Source organism: Octodon degus, unplaced genomic scaffold, assembly GCF_000260255.1.
Source record: "Octodon degus isolate 3935 unplaced genomic scaffold, OctDeg1.0 scaffold00245, whole genome shotgun sequence".
Classification (NCBI taxonomy): Eukaryota; Metazoa; Chordata; class Mammalia; order Rodentia; family Octodontidae; genus Octodon; species Octodon degus.
Window position 1 is genome coordinate 1,196,837 of NW_004524821.1, and position 10,424 is coordinate 1,207,260.

Below are 10,424 nucleotides of genomic sequence, written 5' to 3' on the forward strand. Positions count from 1 at the left end.
TATTTATTTATTTTGGCAGAACCGGGGATTGAACTCAGGCCCTTGCACTTGCCAGACAAGCGCTTATTCTACTGAGCCATCTCCCAGACCCCAAAAGTTCAGAAATATTTTTTATTTTTTTGGCTGGCTTAGGATGCCTTAAGGGCATGTTTGGTAAGGCATGAGGATCTGGGGATCAAACCACAGAATCCTGAGCCTGACTACTTTGCTTAAGCAGGCACTTAAACAACTGAGCTAATGGGCAAGCCCCCAAAACTGCCTTTTTACATGCTGAAGAGTAAGCCCAGATTAAACATAGCTTCCACTATACACTTAATTAAAATCTGAGTGGATCAAAGACCTAAGTATTAAAACAGAAACTCTAAATCTATTCGAAGGTATATTAGATAGAATGGTTGAAAACATAGGTCTAGGGAAAGACTTCATGAAAAAGACCCTGATTGCACAGGGAAGTATACAAAAGGTCAACAAATGGAATTTTATCTCATTAAATAGCTTTTTCCCAGCAAAAGAAACCACAATAAAGTGATGAGGCAACCTACAGATCGGGAATAAATTTTAGCTAGTTGTTCCTCAGACAAAGGAGTATGTAAAGAACTGAAGAACACTAATGCCCCAATTTAAAGACCTAATCCAAAAATGGGCATCTGAAATGAGTGGATGTTTCTCAGACAAGAAGTACAAATGGAAAATAAATATGTTAAAAAAAAAGTTCAACATTACTGGTCATTTAAGACATGCAAATTAGAAAAACACTGATCTCAAATACCATCTCACCCCAGAAAAAATGGCTATTACCAAGAAAACAAAAGTGCTGAAAGGGGTATGAAGAAAAAAGTGCTGTTCTTTACTGTTGGTGGGAGTGTAGGCTGGTGTTTACACTGTGCATATCAGTGGGGAGAGTCCTCAAAAAAACTGTCAAGTAGGCGCAGAGAGTCGGGGCCCCGGCTGCCACCGCCACCTCGGCCGCCGCCATCACCTTGTTCCCCACCTCTCGCCATGGCAGAAGAGCTCTCCGCGGCCACGTCCTACACTGAAGACGATTTCTACTGTCCCATCTGTCAGGAGGTGCTGAAGACGCCGGTGCAGACCGCGGCCTGTCAGCACGTTTTTTGTAGAAAATGTTTCCTGACTGCAATGAGAGAAAGTGGAACACATTGTCCCTTGTGTCATGGAAATGTGACTAGAATAGAAAGAGCATGTGCAGAACGGGCCTTAGATCTTGAAAACATCATGCGAAAGTTTTCTGGTCACTGCAGATGTTGTACAAAACAGATTAAGTTTTATTACATGAGACATCATTACAAATCTTGTAAGAACTATCAGGATGAGTATGGTGTTTCTTCTGTCATTCCAAACTTTCAGATTTCTCAAGATTCTATAGGGAACAGTAATAGGAGTGAAACATCCACATCTGATAATGCAGATACTTACCAAGATAATACAAGTTCTTCTGGCCATCCTACCTTTAAGTGTCCCTTGTGTCAAGAGTCTAATTTTACCAGACAACGCTTACTGGATCACTGTAATAGTAACCACCCATTTCACGTAGTTCCTGTGACATGTCCTATTTGTGTGTCCCTTCCTTGGGGAGATCCTAGCTCGATTACTAGAAATTTCGTTAGTCATCTAAATCAAAGACATCAGTTTGATTATAGAGAATTTGTGAATCTTCAGCTAGATGAGGAAACCCAGTATCAAACTGCTGTTGAAGAATCTTTTCAAGTAAACATCTAAAGTCTGTAGACATCTTTGCATTTTTTTCCTGCAAGTGCCATCTGGAAGGGGAAAATTACATGAAGTCATCATCTCAGTAATTTGACGTGTATATTAATAAAAGTACTTCAGTCTATTTAAGTTTTTTAATTTAAGGTGGGCCACCTAAAATTTTTTTTCATCCTCCTGACAAGTTAAGCAAATGAAAGTTACAATATTACTTTAAAAGCATGGAAGAAAAAAACAAGATTATATATCACTAATGTGGTGGGAAGGGAATCCCTGCTGTACTTTCTTTTTGTATTACATGTGATTGGATTTTTCATTACTATGTTGCTTTTGAAATTTGGTGCAGTTACTCACTATTACTTTTTTGTACGTAAGTAACACAGTAACAAATTTTGAAAGATGCAGTTGATGCAAGCCTGACAAATCTGAGCCAGTTGTCAGAGGTGCAGAATGGAAACTTGAAGTGCTAAATGGAATAGTCCAAAGGAAGTTTTTAAAAATACATTCTAGCTGGAGAATTCAACTATGAAAAAAATTGTATTTATATAATGGTTAGTATTTTTGAAAATAGTGAGATTTTTCTTTAGTAAACTTTCAAAAGTGTAAGGTCATTGTAAGGATGTTGTCTTTTTACTATTAGCAGGAAATATCAAGACAAAAATGTATTTCTTTGGTGAGCAGCTGCTCATTTCAATCTTGTTTGACTAATTTGTATGTCTAGTACATCCCAAGCTGTATAGCAGTTCTTTGGCCTCATAACTTTGAGTAGCCAGTATTTCTCAATAGCTAAGATCAAATTTGTAGTACAGACTTTCAGGTGATCATATATTCTACAGATAAACTTAAATAAGATATTTAAATGCATTCAAAGCTAAAAATATATATGCATACATTTTTGTATGTATACATATATAATATACACATCTTTGCATGCAATTTGTCAGGTTATATACAGAATTTCTATTAAGGATTTTAAATGAAAAAGCAATATGGGATTAAAACATCTGATTTGATTAAAATTTTATATGTCACTGAATTTTTAAAATGTAACAAATGTTAAATGGAATAGTTGGCTGCTATTACATCTTAGAAATTGAGTTTACACGTACACCCATCTATGGTGCTCATTTATTACTCTCAAAATAATGTGCAACTGGTAAAGTTTTACCAGCCACTGTTGTACTGCTTTTTAGTCAAAATGAGATTTGGTCTTAGTATTCAGTAATAGGAATCCTAAAGTATTTTGTGGAGTGGCCAGATTACAGAATAAAGGGTGAAGAAAAATAGATTTGCTGACATTCCATACTAATATACAATGTTTATGCTTTCTTTAAAATAAATAAGTAAAAAACTTTAAAAAAAACCCAAAAAACAAAAAACTGTCAAGTAGTTCAATTTGACCCAACTATTTTACTTCTTGGTATCTTCCTGAAAAAAATTAAAGTATACTATTGCAGTAATATATTCATACCCGTGTTTATAGCAGTACAATTTATAATAGCTAAATCTTGGAAAGGGCCCAAATGCCCATGAACAGATGAATGCTAAAGAAGGTGTGCTATTTTTATACAATACTCTGGTATAAAGAAGGATAAGCTGAAGACATTTTGAGGTAATTGGATGCTCCTTGAGACTATAGTATTAAAGTGAAATAAATCGGACATAGGGGTGAAGAAGTACTAGAGAAACCTTCTCTTACTCACTGGGCATCCTTCTAAAGTAGCTTTCCATCACTATACTAAATATCTGAAATAGTCACCTTATAATAGAAAAGGTTTATTTTGGCTGTCAGGTTTGGCAGTTTCAGTCCATGACCAGTGGCTCTGTTGCTTTGGGCCTACAGCAAAGAGTCTCATCATGGCTGAACAGTGTGGTGAGGCAAGCTTCTCACCTCATTGCCAGGAAACAGAGAGAGGGCATGAAGCCCATGTCTTCAAGCCCAGATCACACCCCAGGGCCATAAGGATCTTTAGTTAGTGCTACCTATAATGCTTCTCTTGTGCCTAAGTTGCCATCCAGGGGACCAAGCCTTTAACAAATTGGTCTTTGGTGGATATTCAAGATCCAAATGGATACCAAAAATTCTCCCATAAAAAAAAATTTGTGCCAGGGTTATAGCTTATTAGCACCAGCTCCTGCCTGGAAAGTGCAAGGTCCTGAGTTCAATTCCTGGTACACACACACACACACACACACACACACACACACACACACACACAATTCATAACAAAATTACTGGAAAATGACTGTTGTTAATATACTCTATACCTTAATCTTAAAAGAATAGCCCAGTGTTACTCAAAGTACAAGTCATAGACAAAAAAGAAAAAGACTCTTACAAAAAAGAAACAGTGGCACAAAATTTTCTTTTTAATAAACTAAAATAAAAGCAGTGTAAATGAAACAAATTAGCATCTATTCTGAAAATTTTTTTGAAACAATAGAACAAATAACTTGGGGAATGAAAAAAAGAGATCCAAATGATAACAATATTGTTGGAATTTCCTGTTTATACAGCAGTTTTTGAGGAATTTGGTAACATCTTTTAAAATGTAAAATGTGCATTCTATTTGGCCTAGCAGTCTATTTCTAGGACCTTTATCTCAAGAAATACTTGTACACAAACCTATGGCTGTGTATCAGAATATATTTGTTAAGACGTATATAATACTAAAATTGGTAATACTTAAAGTGTGTATCAGTAAAAATAGGTTACATAAAGAGTGAGTGAATGAACATTTGCAAAGTGTGGTATAAAGAAATATATATTTAATTGGAAATTTCTGGAAAGATATGTACCAAACTAATGAAGGTATATCTTTCTCCCCCTTCTTGCCTGTCTGCATTTATCTGTTCATTTTCCATATGCATTCCCCCATTTCATTTTTATATAGAACACATATTTTCCCAGTGAAAATAATTTAAACATCATAGAACATACAGAAAAATAATGTAGTGGCTCCAATCTTTTTTGATACATTCACTCATCTGTGGGTGTTATATTCAAATACAATCTTAAAAGAAATCAATGACTTTTCCCTTGCATTTAAACCACATTTAAATGTTACTTAGTGTTTCACCCTTGAAGAGGGTGAAAGGCCAAAGCCCAGTTTACCCTTTCTATCAGTCTCTGAAGCCAGTCCACACAGCATTTAATTATGTGATTTTTTTTTTATTAAGGACTTAACATGGGGAAAGTTTAAAAAGAACAAAACATGAATGGAAAACAGACTTACTCATTGCCATATGGGAACCAGGTGTTCTGTTTTGTGTCTAATTGTCCCCTCAAAGCCTCATGCAGTCATTGGGGCAGCTTATAGAATTAGTGATTAATTTATGATCCAATGATGGGATTGTGGCTGTAAGTGCTGCACCTGCCCTGAGGCAGATAATCTGAATACACTATAGGGAAAGGAGAGAGGCTTGCTAGCTGCTGCAGCCACTGCTCCTCCCTTGGCTGTTTGCTGTTTTCCACCACCATGAATTACTGCCCTCTGCTATGTGCCACTCTGCCTTGGAGCCAGCCAAGTATGGACTGAAAGCTCCACTAACTATGTGCTAAATAAACCTTTCCTTCCTTAATTTTGGGTGTTTTTTCCCAGCAATGAGAGATAAGTAACTGAGACATCAGGTAATATGGACAGATATTATTTCTAGTTGTTCATGACATGGATCCTTTCCTTTCCTTTTCTGTCCTGTCTTGTCCAGTCCTGTCCCATCCTGTCCTATCCTTCCCTTTCTCTTTCCTTTTCCTTCTTTCTTCAGTACTGGGAATTGAACCTGGAGCCTTTGCTGAAGCTACATTATTAGCCATTTAAAATTTTGTTTTATGTATTTAGTATAGGATCTGTAGGATCTCACTACACAGATTAGACTTGTAGTGATCCTTCTGTTTCCAGCCTCCCAAGCTCTGGGATTACAGGCCTGTGCCACCCCACCCAGTCTAACCATTTTTAAATTTTTAGAATGGATCTTTCCAAGTTTCACTCACTGGACTTGAACTTCTGATCTTTCTTCCAGCCTCCCAGAGTACTGGGATTGCAGGCATGCACACTGTGCCTTCCCCTCTGTTACTTTTAGTTATGGCCTACTCGTCTTCCTGGACAGCTAGTGAATTTTTATAGTCATGGCTTCAGAGGACAAACACAATCCAAAAGAAAGGGCTTGGTGTTTGATTTCTAAGGTCTGGTCCTCATTGGGACATCAAAGGGCTAAAGACTTAGCAAGATGACTGGTGAGTAGAAGGTTTCTCCAGTGCTTCTTCACCCCTTCCCAATGAGGTGACTGTGCCCATGACGAGAAGAAAGGATGACAGAAAGGAAAGGATGAAAAGCAGCCATTGTGCCCTTGAGGAGGTCCTCTGTGCATTACATGTGGGCTGGACCTGAGGGACAGAGACTACACAAACCCCTAGCAATTTGGAGAGCTCAATAGTAAAACCATCTAAGCTGACTGTGTCACCAGATGGGGTCCGTATCAAAGAGGATATGAGGACCTCAATTTTCCCCCTCCACCATCAGTTGTCTCATCAACTCTTGCCATTGAGAGCATTTCAGGCTGAGTCAGTGAGAGGAATAGGCAGATTTATTAAACAGGATCATAGAAATATACACCCAGAAGGGAGTGCTGGTTCTTCAAGGTAAAACACACTGTGGGTTGGTGTTGGGGATTTATGTGGTCTTGGAAGCATCCTTTAAGATGGGGGTGTCTAAGATGTTTTACTTGAAAACATTCTTTGATCCTCTTGAATCAATTTCTTAAAGGCAGGCTGCTGTTCTTATGTTATCACCTACATTAAAGGATGTAGATGTGATGGGCCTGAACGTGAAAAAAAGCCTCATGAATAAAGATATGTGGGACAGATACGAATGACTGTAGATAGCTTTGATCAGGCCTAAAAACTATAATTTCCTTATCTTCTACCTATCTTTATTTCTTGTTTGTGTCTTACCTCACTTCATCTGGATTTAGGCAAAGTCCTAAGGCCTTGGCACTCACTGAGTAAGGAACCAGGGATTTAGATTTATCTCTAGGGAGATGGGGATGAAGGAGAGACCTCCAATTATATGGACTGAATCTCTACCAAATGGAGAACTTAAAGCTTAATCAGATAATTAGAGAGCAGTCAGTTTCCTTCTGAACATACTTGATTTTGAGGACTGAACATTGTCTGCACTCCAAACAAGACACTCAGTTTCCCTTCTTTGCCATTGTGCTGCTGACTGTGTTTTCATGTGATCAGCCACAAGCTCCTCAGATTTCTGGTGGGTGGATCTGGAGACACTGGCTGCTTTTTGCCTTCCCTTGCTGCTTTGTGGGGCTGCCCATTGCTAGCAGCAAGACCTTTCTTGCAGAGACAGGTGTGGAAGTTGCAAATGTGTGACTTCTTGCTTTGCCATTGTCTCAGTTACACTTCTCTCATTGCTGGGACAAATATCTGATGCCTAGAATTAAGGAAGGAAAGTTTTATTTAGTTCACAGTTAGTGGAGGTTTCAGTCCATACTCAGCTGGCTCCAAGACAGAGTGGCACATGGCAGAGACCAACCTTTTTTGGCCATGGCAAAGAGCAAGAACAAAGGGAGCAGCAGCAGTTCAGGCAGCTAGCTAGCCTTTCTCCCCTCCTTACAATGAAATGCAAATTACCTGCCCCAGGGCAGGTGTGGCATCCACATGTGCAATAATCAATCACAAACTCCAGAAGCTGCCTCATGACTACATGAGGCTTTGGGGGGACATCTATACACAAACCATAACAGTCATCTTTATCAGAGCAACTGGGGCAAAGATGAAAGGAACAGAATGGGATCTTTTTGGATTGGGATCTACAGGGAATGAGCCTAGAACACACTCAAGAGTTTATGCCAAATAACCAAGAGATGCAGATTAAAATCAACAAGGAGCTCCTTCTTCTAACATATTAGACTTGGCAGAAAATGCTTGTCATTGAGTTGCATTAATTCAAGTTGGTTAAGTAATTTCCAAACTTAAATTTATTATGTAGTCAGAATTCAGAGTGAATTTTGGAAATTATCTGGCAACTTCAGTGCCATCAGTATCTAGAAACTTTGTTAAAATTGATGTTAGATACTACAAGCCGATGGAAATTAGTGAGTAGGATGGAGTCACAGGACCTGCAATGGAAGAAGTCATTGTGGCAGTTCCAGGTCTTCTGCAAAGCACAGGCTGTGGACACTTTTGGTTGGCCCTACTTTATCTGTGCTCGATTGTCTTACTGCATTTTAGACTGTGCTGGCCTTGATCACGTCCTAATCAGTACATCCCTTTCCTCTGCTTTTCCCTTCTGCTTTCCTATGCACTCCTGACACACCCTTTCACTCCCTTGCTCTTCAGTGCCCTGGGCTTTCTTCTTCCTTAATGGCCTCTGCTACTTTGCCCTCGGCCCTGTGCTTTCCTTGCAGGATGTTCATCCTCGCTGAGGTGAAGCTTCATTGTTCGTTTTGTGGAATCTCTCTACCCGCTGGGGAAGAGCATGGATCTGCTGTGCAGGAAATGCTGTCCTTTGGGTGGAAAAGGACTGGCTTCCTGGCAGTGCCAAAATGAAGATTCTTTTCTGCTGAAAACAAAACCCTTTTATCTGTGGAACTTCCTGTATCCTCCCTGGACAGCCGTGCTCCTCAGGCATGGGGCGTCATGCCAGGTGCACGTGGAATCATGGGATAAACTGCATTGTTCTGGTTGTCTGTCAAAATGAAGGGGATTGTTCTGAATTTGTCTTCCTCATAAAACCTATTACCACATATGCAGCAAGTAATGTGGCATCAAATTCGTGTGGCATTTAAAGTTTAACCATGAAATGCAAAACTTTCTTGTTTCTGGTAAGCTGCTTTGCATTGTGCTTAAGATTCCCAGGTGTCCTAGGTGTCACTTCTCTGCTGTGATGAAGTGATTCCATGGAGAGTGCTGAGTGGCACAGAGCATTCCCTACCCATGGAAGACAGCTACTGGTTTGGCCCAGCAAATTTGGCATCTTGGTCTGATTTAATGAAGTTGGACAAATTTTGAAATATTAGTAAAGGATGGTTTTTCCCCACCCTTTAAAGTTTCCCTGTGGCTCTTTCCTCTTCTGTTAGCAATTTATTGTTGAGGACATTTGAATTGTTACAGCAAGAATGATAAAGAAGGAATTAGGGCTCTTGTCAAGATTTCAAAAGATTATTTTAAACAGTATATTAGGGAAACACTTGGGAAAAGAAGATTTTTTTATGGGTTAAAAAACAGTTTGAGTTAGGATACCAAGAAGGAATGAAGGTGTGAAGATTGCATTGTGATTCTCAAAATTCAGATGTGGATGTCTTAACCTGCACTGTCTCAGAATGTGACCTTACTGAGGGATTGGTTCTTTACAAAGGTAATAGTGACCATGGTGGGCTCTAATACAGTATGACTGGTGTTATTAGAAAAATTCATTTTGACTCAGACTTGGTAGAGGGAAAACAATGTGAACAGACTAGGGAAAGACAGCCATCTACTAACCAAGTAGAGACACTTGGAACAGATCCTTTCCTTGGCCCTCAGAAGGAACAAACATTTCTAGATCCTTTATCTCAGACTTTAGCCTTCAGAACTATGGACTATAAATTTCTATTGCTTAAGCCACCCAGTTTACTTCACTCCTGGCAAAACAAAACCCAAGATATAATGTTGTATCAAGCACATCAGATTTGGAAATAAAATATATTATTGTTTAGATTTAGAATGTCCCTGCAAGGACTTCAGTGTTCAGAAGTGGGACTTTTAGAAAGAGAATGGCTTGTGGGGTGCTACATTTATCAGTGGGTTGGGCCACTGATGACTGCACAGCTGAATGTGCTCATAGGAGGTGGGGCTAGGTGGGGGAGGTGCTTATGCTTCCCTGGCTTCCCCTCTCTCAGCTTCCTGGTGTATGATATGAGCAGCTGTGCTTTCCTTTGCCTGACCTTCCCGCCAAGCCTTCTTGCCCAGGAGCCAGTCAGCTATGGACTAAAAACCATGAGCCAAAATAAGCCTATCCTCCTTTAAGTTGTAAATGTTGGCTGTTTTGTGACTAAGACATCATGTTTCATCAAATTTATATCTTAGTTTATTCAGGTTGCTGTAACAAAATACCATAGACTGTGCAGTTTAAGCAGTGTACATTTATTTTTCAATATCTGGAGGCTGGAGGTACAGGATTAGGGTCCACATGGGTTTGGGTGAGGGCCCTTTTCCTGGTTTACAGATAGCTACCTTCTCGTACTGTCCTACAGAGGGGCTGAGGGGAGAGATGGCACATGCCCTATTTTCTTCTCTTATAAGAGCGCTTTCACCTTCATGACTTGTGCAGATCCACTTGTCTTCTGAAGGTGCAAGTCCACCGTCTTCTGCTATCTTCCCACTGTCTCCTAAGATGAAATCCTGTAGAGAAATTTCTGTTATGTCCCAAATCCTGACTGACCTTCAAAGGCTAGGGCCAAAATGTTGGCTGTCCTTGTATTTCTTCTTTTTCTCTAATTTTTGGTCTGCAAACTTAAGTTGTTAACACTCCAGAAGAGAAGCTTAATGATATTATTACCCTATAACAGGCAGTTGAGCTTAACCTATCTGTCTAAATATCAAACATCTTAGACATAGCACAGAACTGGTATTTTTCATCAAGTATTGATATGTTAAACTTTAAATCCCTACAGAAAGTGAAGAAAAAGAAAAGAAAAAATAAATA

The 10,424-nt window shown here is 39.2% G+C and overlaps 1 protein-coding gene and 1 pseudogene across 1 annotated transcript in view; both read left to right on the top strand.

Annotated features, from left to right (window-relative positions):
* The window catches only part of Hivep3 (human immunodeficiency virus type I enhancer binding protein 3), a 464,424-nt gene that overhangs the window by 28,331 nt on the left and 425,669 nt on the right, over positions 1-10,424 (top strand). The window lies entirely within an intron of this gene.
* Positions 933-1,751, top strand: LOC101566537 (annotated as a pseudogene).